This window comes from Bufo bufo, chromosome 1 (assembly GCF_905171765.1).
Source record: "Bufo bufo chromosome 1, aBufBuf1.1, whole genome shotgun sequence".
NCBI lineage: Eukaryota > Metazoa > Chordata > Amphibia > Anura > Bufonidae > Bufo > Bufo bufo.
In genome coordinates, this window is record NC_053389.1 from 262,304,025 (window position 1) to 262,320,850 (window position 16,826).

At 45.8% G+C, this 16,826-nt stretch overlaps 1 protein-coding gene across 3 annotated transcripts in view; it reads right to left on the reverse strand.

Moving 5' to 3' along the window:
• The window catches only part of PACSIN2 (protein kinase C and casein kinase substrate in neurons 2), a 148,007-nt gene that overhangs the window by 52,372 nt on the left and 78,809 nt on the right, over window positions 1-16,826 (reverse strand). The gene's annotated exons all lie outside the window — the stretch shown is intronic.

Here is a 16,826-nt window from a genome sequence, read left to right on the forward strand (position 1 = left end):
TGAGTAGAGCCAATGTAGTTTAGTTACTTATATGAGGGCTGCAGCCCATCTTTTTTGGAAATCAGCCAAGATGCGATTAGATGAAGTTAAAATGACTACCATTACTGGTTGATCTCCAGCTTTCCAAACCTTAAAGGGGTATTCTCATCACATACAATGGGGGCATATCGCTAGGATATGCCCCCATTGTCTGATAGGTGCTGGTCCCACCTCTGGGACCCGCACCTGCAAGGAGAACGGAGTGGGAAGAGCTGTGGCTGGAGGACCCCGGGATTCCTGGTGTCTGTCCACCACAAAGCGCTGCTCCCCGCTGCCCCCATACAAGTGAATGGGAGCACTCGGCTATTTTCAGCAGCCCCATTAAAATGAATGGAGGGCGGCTTCACATGCGCAGTGCACCCTCCATTTATTTCCCCGCTCCGTTCTCGTTGTAGGTGCGGGTCCCAGAGGTGCGACCCGCACCTATCTGACAATGGGGACATATCCTAGAGATATGCCCCTATTGTATGGGATAGCAAAACCCCTTTAAGGATATACTACACTACACAGCAATTTAGGCAGAAGAAATGTATCACAGTAGTACTAATGAGATTTACTCCATAGAGGTCTTAGAAAGTATGGTTCTTGCCTTAGGGCAGTATTACACTAGCCGAGGGTCTGCCAGATCATTGCCAAATGCCAACAAGCGTTCATAGGAACACTCATTAGCGATGATCTGCCTGTGCAAAGGTGTCGCCGATTACCCGATGAACGAACTCATCGGGTAAACGCATCTTTTATGTAGGCACAAAAATCATCATTGGCCGGCAGCAGACTGTGCTGTCTAATCACGCTCCGCTGCCAGCAAATGATGATTCTGTAAGGGGACAAGCGATGGCATTACTGATCTCTCCTCCCCATAGTGTGAAGGAGATCACTGCATGTAATAGTAGCGGTCTCCTCCACTAACAAGCAGGCAATAGTCAGAAAGGAGCGCTTCCTTCCTGACAATCGTCTGCTTTATCTGCAGGTCCAATACAGCCCTAAGGATAGACACTGGAATAAGTCTGGGTACAACTCTCCACTGTGGCTAACCGAGGAGAGTCCCAAAAGTAGGACAACCCTTTATTATGCCCATATCCAAATAAGTCATATGGAAAGAGGTCATCCTGAGTGGACAAGTCCTTTAAGAATGTCAACCATTAACAATCTTTATAACCAGTGATCCGTAATAGTAGGATCATTATGAAATGTCGGATCGGTACATGAATCTCTTATCTCATCATTGTGTGCATGCAAGTAAACAGTTCACACCCCCAGTGAATCTAGAGGAAAATTTAGGGCAATCAATGTGATCTTATGGATGTTTAGCTAAACCTCCTTTAAGGTGTTCGGAGGACACAGAATTGAGGTCACCCTGCTCCCCTGCATCCTGTACATACATTGAATGAAAGCGACAGCACAGAACACTATGGCTGTGCACTGTACAGAACAATTGTTTCCCGGGGTGAAAGAAAAGGCTGAGCGCTGGAATGGCAGCCAACCTTATAATCACTGTTTACACTGTGGAAGCATGAAGAAACAAGTACAACTCTCAACATCCACATTATACAACTGAGCAGTGCAGAATCACAAACCACATCCATGTACACAGCTCCTCCACGGTATAGTTGTATGGGCCGCCCTGTTAAACCCCATAAAATGGCGCAGAGCCTCTATTCCACATTAGTGGAGGCAGCTATTGTTTTTAGCTTTGATCAGGTCGCACTACGTTTTTTCCAGAAGAGTAAAAATATTCCTCTGACCATTTGTGAGGAGTATTTTTACCTGAGGGGGAGTACGAAAGTTACATTAATTAAAATACATATTACATAGGCCCACACTTGCTCACATCTGCGTTTGGAGCCTCTGCTGCAGATTCTGTTAAGAGACCAGACAAAAAAGCCTTGTAAAAAGACAGGATCCCAAACGGAAACTGAACGGATCCCATCATAGTCGGCAGAGTCTGTTCAGCTTCTTCCCTGTGGGGTGACAGTCACAGGGGACGCAGGGTCACCAGTGGGGGTGACAGGAAGGGGGGGGGGGGGGGGTTTAGGCGAGAACTGGGAGACTGTATGGAACCATGATTGGGGGAGGGAGGAATCACTTACTTGAAGACTGACAAGGCCGGTTTCCTTGGCTCTCCAGCAGCCCTGTCATGTTTGCCAGGGTCCTTAGGCAGTGTGCCCCGCTCTCCTTACTACAGCCACCCCTGGGAGCCGGCGCCTCCTCCTTCCAGCTCCCGCCGGCTTCCCCTGCCTGCAGCCGACCTGTATCACTCTGGCGCGCCAATACTCAACCAATAACAAAGCTCCTTGCTGTAAGGAGCTTGGTTATTGGTTATTTCAGGCACAGGCAGCATCGCTGCGCGGATCGTGCCATTCACAGCGCTGATGAATGTGGGGGAAAAGTCTAAGACGTATTGGTACGCCTTAGACTTTTTCCAGGGAGTAAAATCGCCTGAACAAGCGTCATAGACGCATGTACAGGCATTATTGCTTTGATGCAGCTGCTGCAGCATTAAATGGGTTGTCCAGGATCCCGCTGGTTTTGAATACGCATGGTTGACCTAATACAAGGATCATATCCACGTACTCCCCAACGCGCTGTTCCCGAGCCCTCGATGTCTTCGTCAAACTTCAGGTCCCAGGGCGCGTTGACTTCCAGCCAGGCTGTGAACCGGGTCATGTACACTGCTGCAGCCAATAACTGGCCAAAGTGGTGACATGTCCCCAAATGGGACATCACTGCTGGGTCACGTGACACTTGGGGACACGTCACAGCGGAGGCCAGTCATAGGCTGAAGCAGCATACACAACCTCATCTGCAGCCCAGTCGGAAATAAGCCTCAGACCTGAAGGTCAGCAAACTAACCCAGGGTGAAGAAACTCAATGAGCATGCTTCTTGTAGTAAATCAACCATGCTGGGTGAGGGGATCCTAACTAACCAGTTTAAATTCCTTCCCCCACTGCTCCTCTGCAATAGAGCTCAACCACTTAGCTAAGGTCTATACCAAGGATGGCCAACCTGCGGCTCTCCAGCTGTTGTAAAACTACAACTCCCACCATGCCTTGCTGTAGGCTGTCTGGGCATGCTGGGAGTTGTAGTTTTCCAACAGCTGGAGAGTCGCAGGTTGGCCAGCCCTGGTCTACACAGTCCCCAAATAAAGATGGAGAAGCACAAGAGGTGAGGAACAAAAGTTTGCTCCAGACAGATGTTTACTACACTTAAGCCTACAAACCAACTACGTTTTCCCCTCCCTTTAGTAATTATTAAAAGTACTTACTGTCCCTTTAAAATCCCAGAGAGAATGATTATACTGTAGCTCACTTCACTACGTCGCCAGACTGAACTAGCGAACATTTTTACAAGCAAAAACGGACAGTCTGTCCCACAAGCCCACCCTGGTGCATGACTAAGATTGGCCATGGGTGAAAAGCTACCAACCCATCTGAGTAATGTTCCCATATTTATTCAGTAATTACAAGGTACTCCCTGCTCAACATTTCCAGATCCAGTTAGGAACAACAGCAGTCGGCTGTCAAATTTTAATAGCATCTACTAAGGTGTCAGTGCTCGATCTAGAGAGGGTCCCTGACCTAGAAATCACTTTGGAGCTAAAATGCAGTGGCTGTCTAGACAGCTGCCTGATATCAGTGCATGTGCTGCCCCTCATTTGGGTGCCAGAATTAAAGGGCAACTGAAAAGTCAATGTTCATAATGAGCCACTTGCTACCTTTACACATTTACATATTATGAAGCGGTGACAGAATCTGTAGAGCTCTAATAAGACAATCTTTTCTTAGTCCTATGACTAGACACATGATAATTAATGGCTTATTATTTTTTTAGAATTGCCTTTTATACGGGACACAAAAAGCTAAATGTTTATAATCCCTAAACTTTATGTGCTTAAATTCAAGTAAGGCTACTTTCACACTGGCGTTTTGGTTTCCGTTTGTGAGATCCGTTCAGGGATCAGTTTTGCCCTAATGCATTCTGAATGGAAAAGGATCCGCTCAGAATGCATCAGTTTGTCTCCGTTCCGTCCCACTTTGGAGGCAGACACCAGCGTTTTTGGTGTCCGTCTGACGAATCGGAACCAAACGGGTTTTCACTGACACAATATGGCACAATAGAAAACTGATCCGTCCTCCATTGACTTTCAATGGTGTTCAAGACGGATCCGTTTTGGCTATGTTAAAGATAAAACAAACGGATCCGTTCTGAACGGATGCATGCGGTTGTATTATCTAAACGGATGCATTAGTGCAGATCCATGACGGATCCACACCAAACGCAAGTGTGAGAGTAGCCTAAGAGCAAGATTTTCCAGCCAAACTCAGAAGTGGATTAGAAAGGAATCGGAAATATAATGGAAGGAATTATACTTCTTCCTGCTGGATCCACTTCTGGCTTTAACTATATAACCTGCCTCAAACCTCTTCCAAAAACTCTGTGAACCTACCCTCAGCCCATTAAACAGGGTCACATGAGAATGTCCTACTACTTGACTCTGTAAAACCATGGAATGAGGATATCAATAGGGTTCATTTCTTGGCACCATGGGGCCACTTTGCGGGTGCATTTTGTTGATATGTGCCCTTTAAAAGCAGTGAATATGTCCAAAGAGTACACTTAATGCAATTTTTTAAAGGGGTTCTCCAAGAATAAAAAAAATAAAATTAAAATACTTAAATATTACTTAAATTATATATATATTTACAAATATCTTTCATTAGTTATAATGTCTCATTTTGTCTGGGGAGCAATCATTAGGGAATATAAAATGGCCGCCGTCCTATCAGTGCAGATAAACCCTGTCCTAATCACACAGGAGGACATTGAGCGATAGTGCTGCCTCATCCTCCTCTCTGCTTGTCAGGAATCATGATCCTGAATACAGATGAATCTCGGTGGGAATGGAGGTGATGAGGAGACATGAGAGGAGGGTGAGATTTGGGTAATGAGCAGCAGTTCTTTACCTCAGTGTTGTAAAGTAACTTGTCCTCCTGTGTGATCAGGACAGGTTCTGTGTGAACTAATAGGACGGCGGCCATTTTATTTCCCCTAAAGATTGCACGCCAGAAAAAAAAACGAGCCTTTATAAACAACGAGAGGTATTTGGGAATATATTTATAATAAAGTAATATTTAAGTATTTTCATTTTCTTAATTCCCAGGGAACCCCTTTAAGAAATACAGAAAAGATTCATTCTTGAAGGTATTATAACAGTAACTGCACAGTTAAACCCATTGATTTCAGCAGGGCCAGCTGAGGGGGCCCCAACTCTACCACCAGAAACCCCATCCTTTGGAATGGGAAGACATGTACCACCAAGGGGAGTAAGCAAGTCTATTGGTGTCAGCCAATCAAGCATTCAGCTAACAGCTGTCTGAGATGTATGGACATTAAAGCAGCTCACCATGCATTGACAGCTCGCCATGACTAAAGGTGCATTTTCACTGGCAGACGAGCAGCAGATCGACGAGCGGTCACTATTGCGATCGCTCATCCCATACATCTGCATTGTTTCTGGGCAGCAGATAGCTCTTTAGACAGCACGATCTGCCGCCCAGAAATGATAATAGTCATTTCGCTCAAGGAACGAGCGTTTTGCTCGTTCATTGGGTGATCAGCTGCCTATTTCGACGGGCAGATTGTCGAAAACAAGCATTTGCTGAAACGTTGGGCTGGTCTAAAGCCACCTATAGGTAGGACAACATGTATTTGTCTGAGAATTGGATGATTCCATTTTAATGCAACCGACTACAGGATTGAAGTTTTTAAAGACGCAGTGCTGGACTTTTAGATTTCTAATGTGCACGGACACCTTAATACTAAAAGAGCGGTATCATGACTGCAGCAGCTAGAAAGCAGAGCTGCGGATTACCAATTACTGCAAATTATTAAAATGGTAATAATCAGGAGAGAAAGAAAGTGTGAAGCTGGCACACCTGCACGCTCATGCCGGAAAGACTTGTGTGTAGAAAGACTCAATATTCACCATGCTTTCATGTAGCTTCCCCCTAATTAAATCCTATTGACTTCAGATCAACCGCTGAGAGGGCTTAAGTCACCTGATCTGGGTTTTAACACATTTAAGCCTTTCAGCACTTCAGATGCTCTACGCGGAGAGCACTGTTAAGGTCTTAATATCGTTGTGTAAATTATAGGATATTTAGGTACATCATGGTAGAGAATTAAAGGAATGAAAGATGGAGGATGAAGCTTAGGAGGCATTAATTTTAGACGTTTTAATAGCAGATTCTGAACACAGATTATGCCTAAAAGGGTACTCCATGCAAAATGTTCACCCTCCAACAATGTATTATGGAATTTAGCTGCTGACAACTCTGGATCATACGTTCCAAGAGTCAATGGAAGGCAAAATTGGAATTTTCTATCAAAAGGGACATTCCTGGGTGGAAAAGGACCTGTGCTTTGGCATTTAAGTGTTGGTAAGTAGGCTAGATTTACTGCTTGGATATAACTGAGGGTTGGTGATACAGGTTATACGAGTCCACAACATGTTCAGCTTCATGCGCCAGGGAAAGGAGGATGGCAGCTGAAGGACAGCAATGGAAGATCTTGGTGGCTATTTGCAGTTAAATAGTTGAAGGGGTTGAAATAGTTGAAGGGGTTGTCTACTTTGGACAGTCCCTACTTGTTAAGAAGGGTCTCTTTGGCATAAGGGTGCTGCTCCACGTTCAGCCAAAATCAGGAGTGGATTTATAAAAAAAAAAAAAAAAAAGGGAGATCTGCCCTTTATATATTCTCTTCTTTTATGACCCACTCCTGATGTTGGCCTCATAGGGTGCCTTCACATGTGGCAGATTTTGTGGCGGGAACTTCAATGACTAAAAATCTGTTCCCCTCATTTGAATAAGGCAGCAAGCACATGGATTTCTGCAAGCCCCATTAAGGTGAATGGAACAGATATTCAGTCACGGATTTTCAGTCCCAAAATCTGCCGCTTGTGAAGGCGACCTAAAAGTGCATTTCCATGGCCTGAGAATCGGGCAGATTATCAGGAACGACCATTCCTACAAACGGTCGTTCCTGACAATCTGGCCATGTAAACATGCCGCCGATGACTTGGTGAACGACCGAAACGCTCTTTCATCGGGAGATGCTGTCTTTCATACAGGCACCACCGATCGTGGCTTCTGGGCAGCAGATTGTGGTGTCTAATTAGCGATCTGCTGCTCAGAAACCATGACTCTGTATGAGGACAAGGGATTGCAGTAGTGATCGACCCGTGTAAATCCAGCTTTAGCTGATCTTAAAGTCTCCAACTGCTGATACCATCAGCAATTAGCTGTAAAAATGTGAGGAAACCAAGTGTCAGATAAGATCAGATCCCAGAGGTTGAACCTGCACCTACCTGTATATTCAAAACAAGGCCCTCAAAGTGAAGGAGAGCACACTGCACATGCACGGTTTTCTCTCAATTCACTGCTATGGCAGTTATGAAAATAGCCAAGAGAGTCCTCTTTGCTTTTTCCAGAAGTCCCATGCAGAGCACACCACCCATGCATGGCCACTTCTTTATTAACTGCTATAGGACCACTGGAAATAGCCAAGCCAGCATTCGGCTATTTTCAGAACTCCCATAGCGGTGAATGGAGAGTGGCCACACTTGCGCAGTGCCCTCTTCTTCACTATGGGGACCCGTTCTAGAGGTAGGAGAGGATAGAAGATGGGAGCTACCAGAGGACAAACCCGCACCTGTCTGACATTATTTGCATATATGCCAGTAATGTCCGAGATGGGAATACCCCTTTAAGAAATACATAACACTAATTAAAATTAGAGGATTGCATGTGCAAGACCAGATAGGAACTCCAGTGTGAGGGACACGCTTTGTAAGCAGCTTTCCACTCTGGCCAAAAAAGCAGCCCCCTATAAACTCAGACACAGGTCCACCAAGTTCAGCCTCTAATTCTACCATGTTGATCTAGAGCAGTGCTTCTCAAATAGTGGGGCGCCAGGCTCCGTAAAGGGGGGCTCGTTCAGGGCCGGCCTTTGGGATGTGCGAATTACTTCTGTATAATGCCGGCAGGCAGGCCGGGCGGCCGGCGCGTCCCTCAGTGATGTCACGTACCTGCGCCACCTGCCGGCATTATACAGAAGAAATTCGGATATACGGTACTATTAGGAGTGAGGGGGGCATGTTTAATAACTTTAAACGGCGGCGGCGGGCACACGGAATCTGTGGATGGCACAGTTATGGGCTGTGGGGGGCACTGTGGATGGCACCGTTATGGGGTGGGGGGTCTGTGGATGGCACATATATAAACAGTGCCAGCCACAGATCCCCCCATAAGTGTCAGTCATCCACAGATCCCCCCCATAAGTGTCAGTCATCCACAGATCCCCCCATAAGTGTCAGTCCTCCACAGATCCCCCCATAAGTGTCAGTCCTCCACAGATCCCCCCATAAGTGTCCGTCATCCACAGATCCCCCCATAAGTGTTCGTCATCCACAGATCCCCCCATAAGTGTCCGTCATCCACAGATCCCCCCCATAAGTGTCCGTCATCCACAGATCCCCCCATAAGTGTCCGTCATCCACATTTCTTTCTTTTTTTATTCTCTTATACGTTAATAAGGATACAGTGTTATGCAGAGGTCAGCAACCTATAGCTCTCCAGCTGTGAAAACTACCAACGCGGTTCTGGCGGTGGAATGCTGGGACTTGTAGTTGCAGATCTCTGTGCACGGAACAGGCAGCGCTTGCAATAGCAGAGACAAGTAAAACAAAAGAGCTGCGGCCGCCTGGGCCTGAAGCCATAATGTTTTACGCTGTAAATTAAAGTGCACTGACAATAAAAGAGGGATTAATGAGTTGCCGGGAAGGCCGCGTGCAGTCACAATTCATCGGGGAACGCACAATGGTGAACATCCCTGCACCCTGATCAGGGTCACCCTGCCCGCCGCTGTCAGGTACCAACACAGCCGCCTCTGTGGCTTTTCCTACTTATCAAAAAACATGTGCAGAACGCCCCAGGCCACCAGCGAACAGCCATAGCAACAGTGAGGAGAAGGGACGGGGTCTTGCTGTACAGAGGATTATAAATAGCCCAGAGTACGAAATGCCAACTGCGCGCAGCCCTGACTCACCCACCAGGCGGGAACGCAATTAATTCCAATAAAAAAGGCACAACGAAGTGCCATGAAGATGCCACAAAGCTGGCAAGGTCAATGGGATACTTGCAGGTTTTCTCCTCCATTCACATATAAAGCTAAATTCAGGCTTTTGTGCCTTCCTGGTACTAGAGAGCAGTGCAGGTGACAGTGACACGGTTAGAGCATGTCATTTCCACCACAGATCTCTCCGCAAATTTAAAAGCAAAAGCCACATGAGTTGCATGCAAATCTTGCTGTGGATTTCACATCTGTTACATTGTAAGTGGTGTAATCCACGACAAATCAAATGAGCGTCCGTAGCGTGCCGGTTTTCTGTGCGGAAGAAGTCCGAAGCGGGTGGATGAGATTTGCTAAATTGTATCACATTTGAATTCAGTTTACAGAACCGTATTTCAGCGGGTCAGGCTATAATCACTAAATAGCGAGCTAAACCCTTTTAATCAAGAACAAATTAACAGGTTGTGGGTAGCTTATTTCATTTGGTTTAAAACTTAACATTTAATTATGTCAATAATAAAAAGATAGGCCCTCAAATATAGACACTAAAGAAGAGAATATATCCGTAACCACTGGTTACACTAGTCTCCTGAAAAAATAGACGGAGACGGGAAGGAACCATAAACAGGGATAGCGTAAGAAATAGATAGGGTGAAGGGTACGTGAGTACCAAGGCAGAGGGACACACTGCTGGGACTATACCCTAGATGTCCCTGGTCTGTCTAAGTCACACCACTATCTAATGCAAAATACCTGCATTCGCCCTCCCTAAAGATGGACTGCCCAGCTTGGCCCGATAGACAGAATAGATGGTCCTTTGATGAAATGAATTGCTCTATCGGGTATGGGCACAAAAGTTGGCAAAATGGACGTAGTGATTGGATTCCAGGTTGGATGCCAATGCCGTTGTAAGGGATCGCAGAACCTGGTCAATGTCAACCACAAATAGATGGTAATAATCAGAATAGATACAGTGTCCCGACGCGTTTCCTCAGTGATGTCTGATTCATCAGGGGACAAAATTATATACAAGAGGCTCCTTGATATAAGGGTACCTCTTCCAACCAAAGCAAGTGACACAGGATGGTATCTAGTTCCAGATATTGAGTCCTGTGTAGACCCAGACTATATATCAACCACCATCCGGTTATATGTCACAAACCGGGTAGTGAGTCATGAACAATCCTGTGTCACTTAATCGCAGCGGTCTATCAAGATACATAGACTGCTGTGACTTGAATCCAAATATAGTGAATACACCACATATAAGATTACAAATAAATAACGATGAGTCAAGGTGTCAATTTCGTTTGCAGTGTAACAGATCCATGCTAGTTGTAACCCCCAGCATAGGTTAAAGATCCGTACAGTGCTAAATATGAGCCATACTGAATCACTATGATGAATAAGTATGTCAGCGTGGTACACTTATCTGTCCAGTTCTAAATGACAACCGTTCCCAGATATCGCTAGGTGGAAGGTGCTCCTTGGCGTCCCGCGTGTAGCAGTGGCAATGGAGCCGCGTTCGCGGGTTGTTTAAAAAAGCCAGGTAGCCCCGCCCCTACTCTACGCCCCCTCAGCGTCATGCCGTGCCGTCATCCTGTGATCTCTCAGCTGTTCGGCTTGAGTTCACATGACCGTACCTCTTCCTATGATGCGGTGTATAGAGGCGTGTACTGTCGCCAGGCAACCATCCGGCTAACCAGCTTCATTAATGAAGCCGAGATCCAAACAAAGCAGGTAACCCAGCAACCGGCCGTCTGACTAGTAACTGATCCTACGGCGAACACTCTCTCTTGCGCATGTGTGAGGCGGGTGTGTTATGGTGCAAAGATCGGGTCAAAGGGCAAGTTTGGCCCAACCTTTGTTACCACCTAAGTACAATATAGTGTCCACCTGTGTGCCTAGTTTGCAGTTCACGTAGTGGAATCTTGAAGTTTCTAAGGTAGTTCCTCAAAATTAATAGCGTTGCCAGCAGTGGCTGTCGCACCCTTTTAAAGAAAAAGGGGGCTCATCCTCCGTAAATAACCAAACCAAGTTAAAAATAAAGGAAACTTATTTTATCCTACAGTTCATATTTGTTGTTAATGTTATGTGGGTACAGGAGGTGGAAGATATGGTCGGATAGTATGTCCAGTTGTCAGGGAGAGACACTATGGATCTATATAACAACTGAACGACAGTTGCTCGTTTAGACCCGTAGGCACAACTGTTTTGAGATGGAAGATCCACCATGTCTCTCTCTGTAAAATCCTCCGGTCCCAATCTCCCCCCCTGGGTTGTCTTACAACGGTCTCAATTCCCATGAATTTCAAAAATGACACATCACCTCCATGCATCAAGTTGACATGTTTTGCCAGGGACGTATCTCTGTCATTCCTCACATCACCAAGGTGTTCACCCACTCTTCGTCGCAATTCACGGGTGGTCTTCCCTATATATTCAAGGCCGCATCTACAGTTCACTCTGTAGATTACTCCTTGAGTGCGACAATTAATAAAATCTTTAATTAGGTAGGTTTTACCAGTGACGTTAGCACGGAATGACCGTCCCTGTGTAACGTATCGACATGCCACACAGCCACTACAGTGAAAGCAACCGATCGGGCGCTGAAGCCATGTCCCTTTAAGATCACGTGCCTCACTGTAGTGGCTGTGCACTAGGCGGTCCCTGAGGCTCAGGCCTCTACGATATGTGACCTGTACCCGCTCAGGAAGCACCTTTTTGATGTCCGGGTCGATTTGGAGGACCTCCCAGTGATTCCTCAAAATCTGTTTGATTTCATTTGAGGCATCATCAAACGTGCCTATGAGGCGTATAAAGCCATCCCCAGTTTTTTTCGGTTTCGGATGAAGGAGATCCTCTCGCTTACTTTCACATGCTCTCTTGAAGGCAAGTTTAAGCACTTTATCAGGGTAACCCCTCTCCCGAAAACGACTTCTCAAGTCGTTTGCCTGTTCTTTAAAGGCTTCCCAGGTGGAACAGTTCCTCCTAATGCGCAGGTACTGTCCCACCGGTATTCCCTTCTTCAGGGGAAAGGGATGATGGCTACTCCAGTGTAGGAGTGAGTTGGTGGAGGTGGGTTTCCTAAAAGTGCTTGTTTGTAGTGCGTCTTTCTTGTCTCTTGAGATCAATATATCAAGAAAGGGTAGGGTGTCCTTTTCAAAGACTGAAGTAAATCTCATGTTGATGTCATTCACGTTTAGATTTTTAACGAAATCACAGAAATCTCGCTCTCCCCCTTTCCAGACAACAAAGACATCATCAATAAACCTTGCCCAAGTAACGATGCATGGGGAGTGTATGATGGGAGTGTCACCAAAGACCAATGTCCTCTCCCACCAGCCCAGGAACAAATTTGCATACGACGGGGCACATGAACTCCCCATCGCAGTGCCCCTGAGCTGGTGGTAGAGGACCCCGTCAAACAGAAAATAATTCCTCGTCAGGACAAAGTTTAACAGTCGCAGGACAAAGCCATTGTGTGGATAGAACTGTTGTCCCCTAGTGAGGAGAAATGATTGCACTGCCCTCATACCTAGATCGTGGGGTATTGAGGAATAGAGGGCCTCAACGTCAATTGAGGCTAATGATGTATCCGCCTCTAGACTGATTCCCTCTAGTCGACCAAGGAGGTCACTCGTGTCCCTCAGGTATGAGGGCAGTGCTTTCACAAAAGGCGCCAGGATGTGATCCAAATAGATTCCTAAATTTTGGGTCAGGCTATTGACGCCTGACACAATTGGGCGCCCTTTAACCGGGGTACCCCCCTTATGAACTTTAGGCAAGCTGTAGAATGTGGCTACCATGGGGTGTTTCTTATAAAGAAAATCAAGTTCATCCCCAGATATCAAATTATCAGTCTTTGCCTGTCGCAATATATCAATTAGATCTTTCTGATAGACGGCTGTAGGATCACCCCCAAGTCTCTCATATGTCTCTTTGTCATCGAGAAGGGTCTTACACATCTTTCTGTAGTCATCAGTGTCCATCAAGACAATATTACCCCCCTTATCTGAGGGTTTGATGGTGAGATTTTTCTTCTTCTCAAGATCTAACAATGCTTTGTATTCACTGATGCTACAATTAAAGCCCCCCTGCAAAGAGGTAAGATTAGATAGATCTCGACAAACTTGGTTAACGAACACGTCTATGCATGTTGGATCCCCCAGGGGAGGCATCTTTATGCTCTTATTTTTGAGTCCAGTGAAAGGACCCTTACCCTCGTGGGGGGTACTGTCGCTCAAGCTGAACAAGAGGCGGACATCTTGAAGAATATCAGGTGAGATACCCATCTCTCTGCTCTCCCGCCTTGCGATGAGCGCAAAGTGTTTCCGCCATCTAAGTTTACGAGCAAAGAGATGGATATCTCTAACCCAATTGAAGAGGTTAAAATTAGGGGTAGGAACAAATGAAAGGCCTTTACAGAGTATGTTCATTTCTGAATCCTGAAGTAACTGATCAGAGAGGTTAATTATCTGGTTTTGTTGCCTAACGGCCTGTTTGTCTGGGGTGGTGATTTTTGAGTCCCTCGATTGCGCAGGGGGTATGGTGTATCTAAAAAATCAGACCCACCTTGATCTTGCCTACCTCTCTGATTATTCCTCTCCCCTCTACCTCTAAAGTTTTGTACTTTCCTATAGCCCCTACCTCTCCCTCCAGATGTCTGATTCCCCTCCCTTTCGTTTTCAGAGGCCTCAGTGTCACTAGATGTGATGTCCACCTCAGGACGCTTCGTTTGTGATATATTGCGATCTAGCATGGAGTACACCCGGTTGTCCCTAAAATCTTGGAGGTCCCGGTTAAATTGGCGGTGTTTCCGCTCCTTGAGGTGAAACTGAAATTTGTCAACAGTATTCTTCAATTGAAGTTCCTTGTTAGCAAACTCAGTCTCTCCCCCAAATTTCTGTGTGAGTTCAATTTGATCTTTTAGTTTACCGTCCAATTTAACCAGGTTAACCTTTTCTTCTTCCAGCAATATATGCATAAACCTGAGAGAGCTTTTTGTAGCCTCGTCCTCCCACTTGCTCATCAGAGAGGTAGACCTACATCTGATTGCTGGAGTTAGGGTAATCCTCAGTCCTCTGGGTACGATCTTATTTTTCAAATAGTTCTCTAATGATTGAATCTCCCACCATGAGGATATTTGTTCCTTATAAACCTTGGTAAGGTCTTTGAAAGCGGCCTTAAATGAAGGTGCGTATTTGCTCTGTGTCAAGGTCTTCTCTGAGAAAACCTCATTGGCATCAGAGAGCAACTGTGTTTTGTCAACGCCAATGGAGAGGAAGCCAGCCATACTCCAAAAAGAAATGAATGTAGTTTACAGAACCGTATTTCAGCGGGTCAGGCTATAATCACTAAATAGCGAGCTAAACCCTTTTAATCAAGAACAAATTAACAGGTTGTGGGTAGCTTATTTCATTTGGTTTAAAACTTAACATTTAATTATGTCAATAATAAAAAGATAGGCCCTCAAATATAGACACTAAAGAAGAGAATATATCCGTAACCACTGGTTACACTAGTCTCCTGAAAAAATAGACGGAGACGGGAAGGAACCATAAACAGGGATAGCGTAAGAAATAGATAGGGTGAAGGGTACGTGAGTACCAAGGCAGAGGGACACACTGCTGGGACTATACCCTAGATGTCCCTGGTCTGTCTAAGTCACACCACTATCTAATGCAAAATACCTGCATTCGCCCTCCCTAAAGATGGACTGCCCAGCTTGGCCCGATAGACAGAATAGATGGTCCTTTGATGAAATGAATTGCTCTATCGGGTATGGGCACAAAAGTTGGCAAAATGGACGTAGTGATTGGATTCCAGGTTGGATGCCAATGCCGTTGTAAGGGATCGCAGAACCTGGTCAATGTCAACCACAAATAGATGGTAATAATCAGAATAGATACAGTGTCCCGACGCGTTTCCTCAGTGATGTCTGATTCATCAGGGGACAAAATTATATACAAGAGGCTCCTTGATATAAGGGTACCTCTTCCAACCAAAGCAAGTGACACAGGATGGTATCTAGTTCCAGATATTGAGTCCTGTGTAGACCCAGACTATATATCAACCACCATCCGGTTATATGTCACAAACCGGGTAGTGAGTCATGAACAATCCTGTGTCACTTAATCGCAGCGGTCTATCAAGATACATAGACTGCTGTGACTTGAATCCAAATATAGTGAATACACCACATATAAGATTACAAATAAATAACGATGAGTCAAGGTGTCAATTTCGTTTGCAGTGTAACAGATCCATGCTAGTTGTAACCCCCAGCATAGGTTAAAGATCCGTACAGTGCTAAATATGAGCCATACTGAATCACTATGATGAATAAGTATGTCAGCGTGGTACACTTATCTGTCCAGTTCTAAATGACAACCGTTCCCAGATATCGCTAGGTGGAAGGTGCTCCTTGGCGTCCCGCGTGTAGCAGTGGCAATGGAGCCGCGTTCGCGGGTTGTTTAAAAAAGCCAGGTAGCCCCGCCCCTACTCTACGCCCCCTCAGCGTCATGCCGTGCCGTCATCCTGTGATCTCTCAGCTGTTCGGCTTGAGTTCACATGACCGTACCTCTTCCTATGATGCGGTGTATAGAGGCGTGTACTGTCGCCAGGCAACCATCCGGCTAACCAGCTTCATTAATGAAGCCGAGATCCAAACAAAGCAGGTAACCCAGCAACCGGCCGTCTGACTAGTAACTGATCCTACGGCGAACACTCTCTCTTGCGCATGTGTGAGGCGGGTGTGTTATGGTGCAAAGATCGGGTCAAAGGGCAAGTTTGGCCCAACCTTTGTTACCACCTAAGTACAATATAGTGTCCACCTGTGTGCCTAGTTTGCAGTTCACGTAGTGGAATCTTGAAGTTTCTAAGGTAGTTCCTCAAAATTAATAGCGTTGCCAGCAGTGGCTGTCGCACCCTTTTAAAGAAAAAGGGGGCTCATCCTCCGTAAATAACCAAACCAAGTTAAAAATAAAGGAAACTTATTTTATCCTACAGTTCATATTTGTTGTTAATGTTATGTGGGTACAGGAGGTGGAAGATATGGTCGGATAGTATGTCCAGTTGTCAGGGAGAGACACTATGGATCTATATAACAACTGAACGACAGTTGCTCGTTTAGACCCGTAGGCACAACTGTTTTGAGATGGAAGATCCACCATGTCTCTCTCTGTAAAATCCTCCGGTCCCAATCTCCCCCCCTGGGTTGTCTTACAACGGTCTCAATTCCCATGAATTTCAAAAATGACACATCACCTCCATGCATCAAGTTGACATGTTTTGCCAGGGACGTATCTCTGTCATTCCTCACATCACCAAGGTGTTCACCCACTCTTCGTCGCAATTCACGGGTGGTCTTCCCTATATATTCAAGGCCGCATCTACAGTTCACTCTGTAGATTACTCCTTGAGTGCGACAATTAATAAAATCTTTAATTAGGTAGGTTTTACCAGTGACGTTAGCACGGAATGACCGTCCCTGTGTAACGTATCGACATGCCACACAGCCACTACAGTGAAAGCAACCGATCGGGCGCTGAAGCCATGTCCCTTTAAGATCACGTGCCTCACTGTAGTGGCTGTGCACTAGGCGGTCCCTGAGGCTCAGGCCTCTACGATATGTGACCTGTACCCGCTCAGGAAG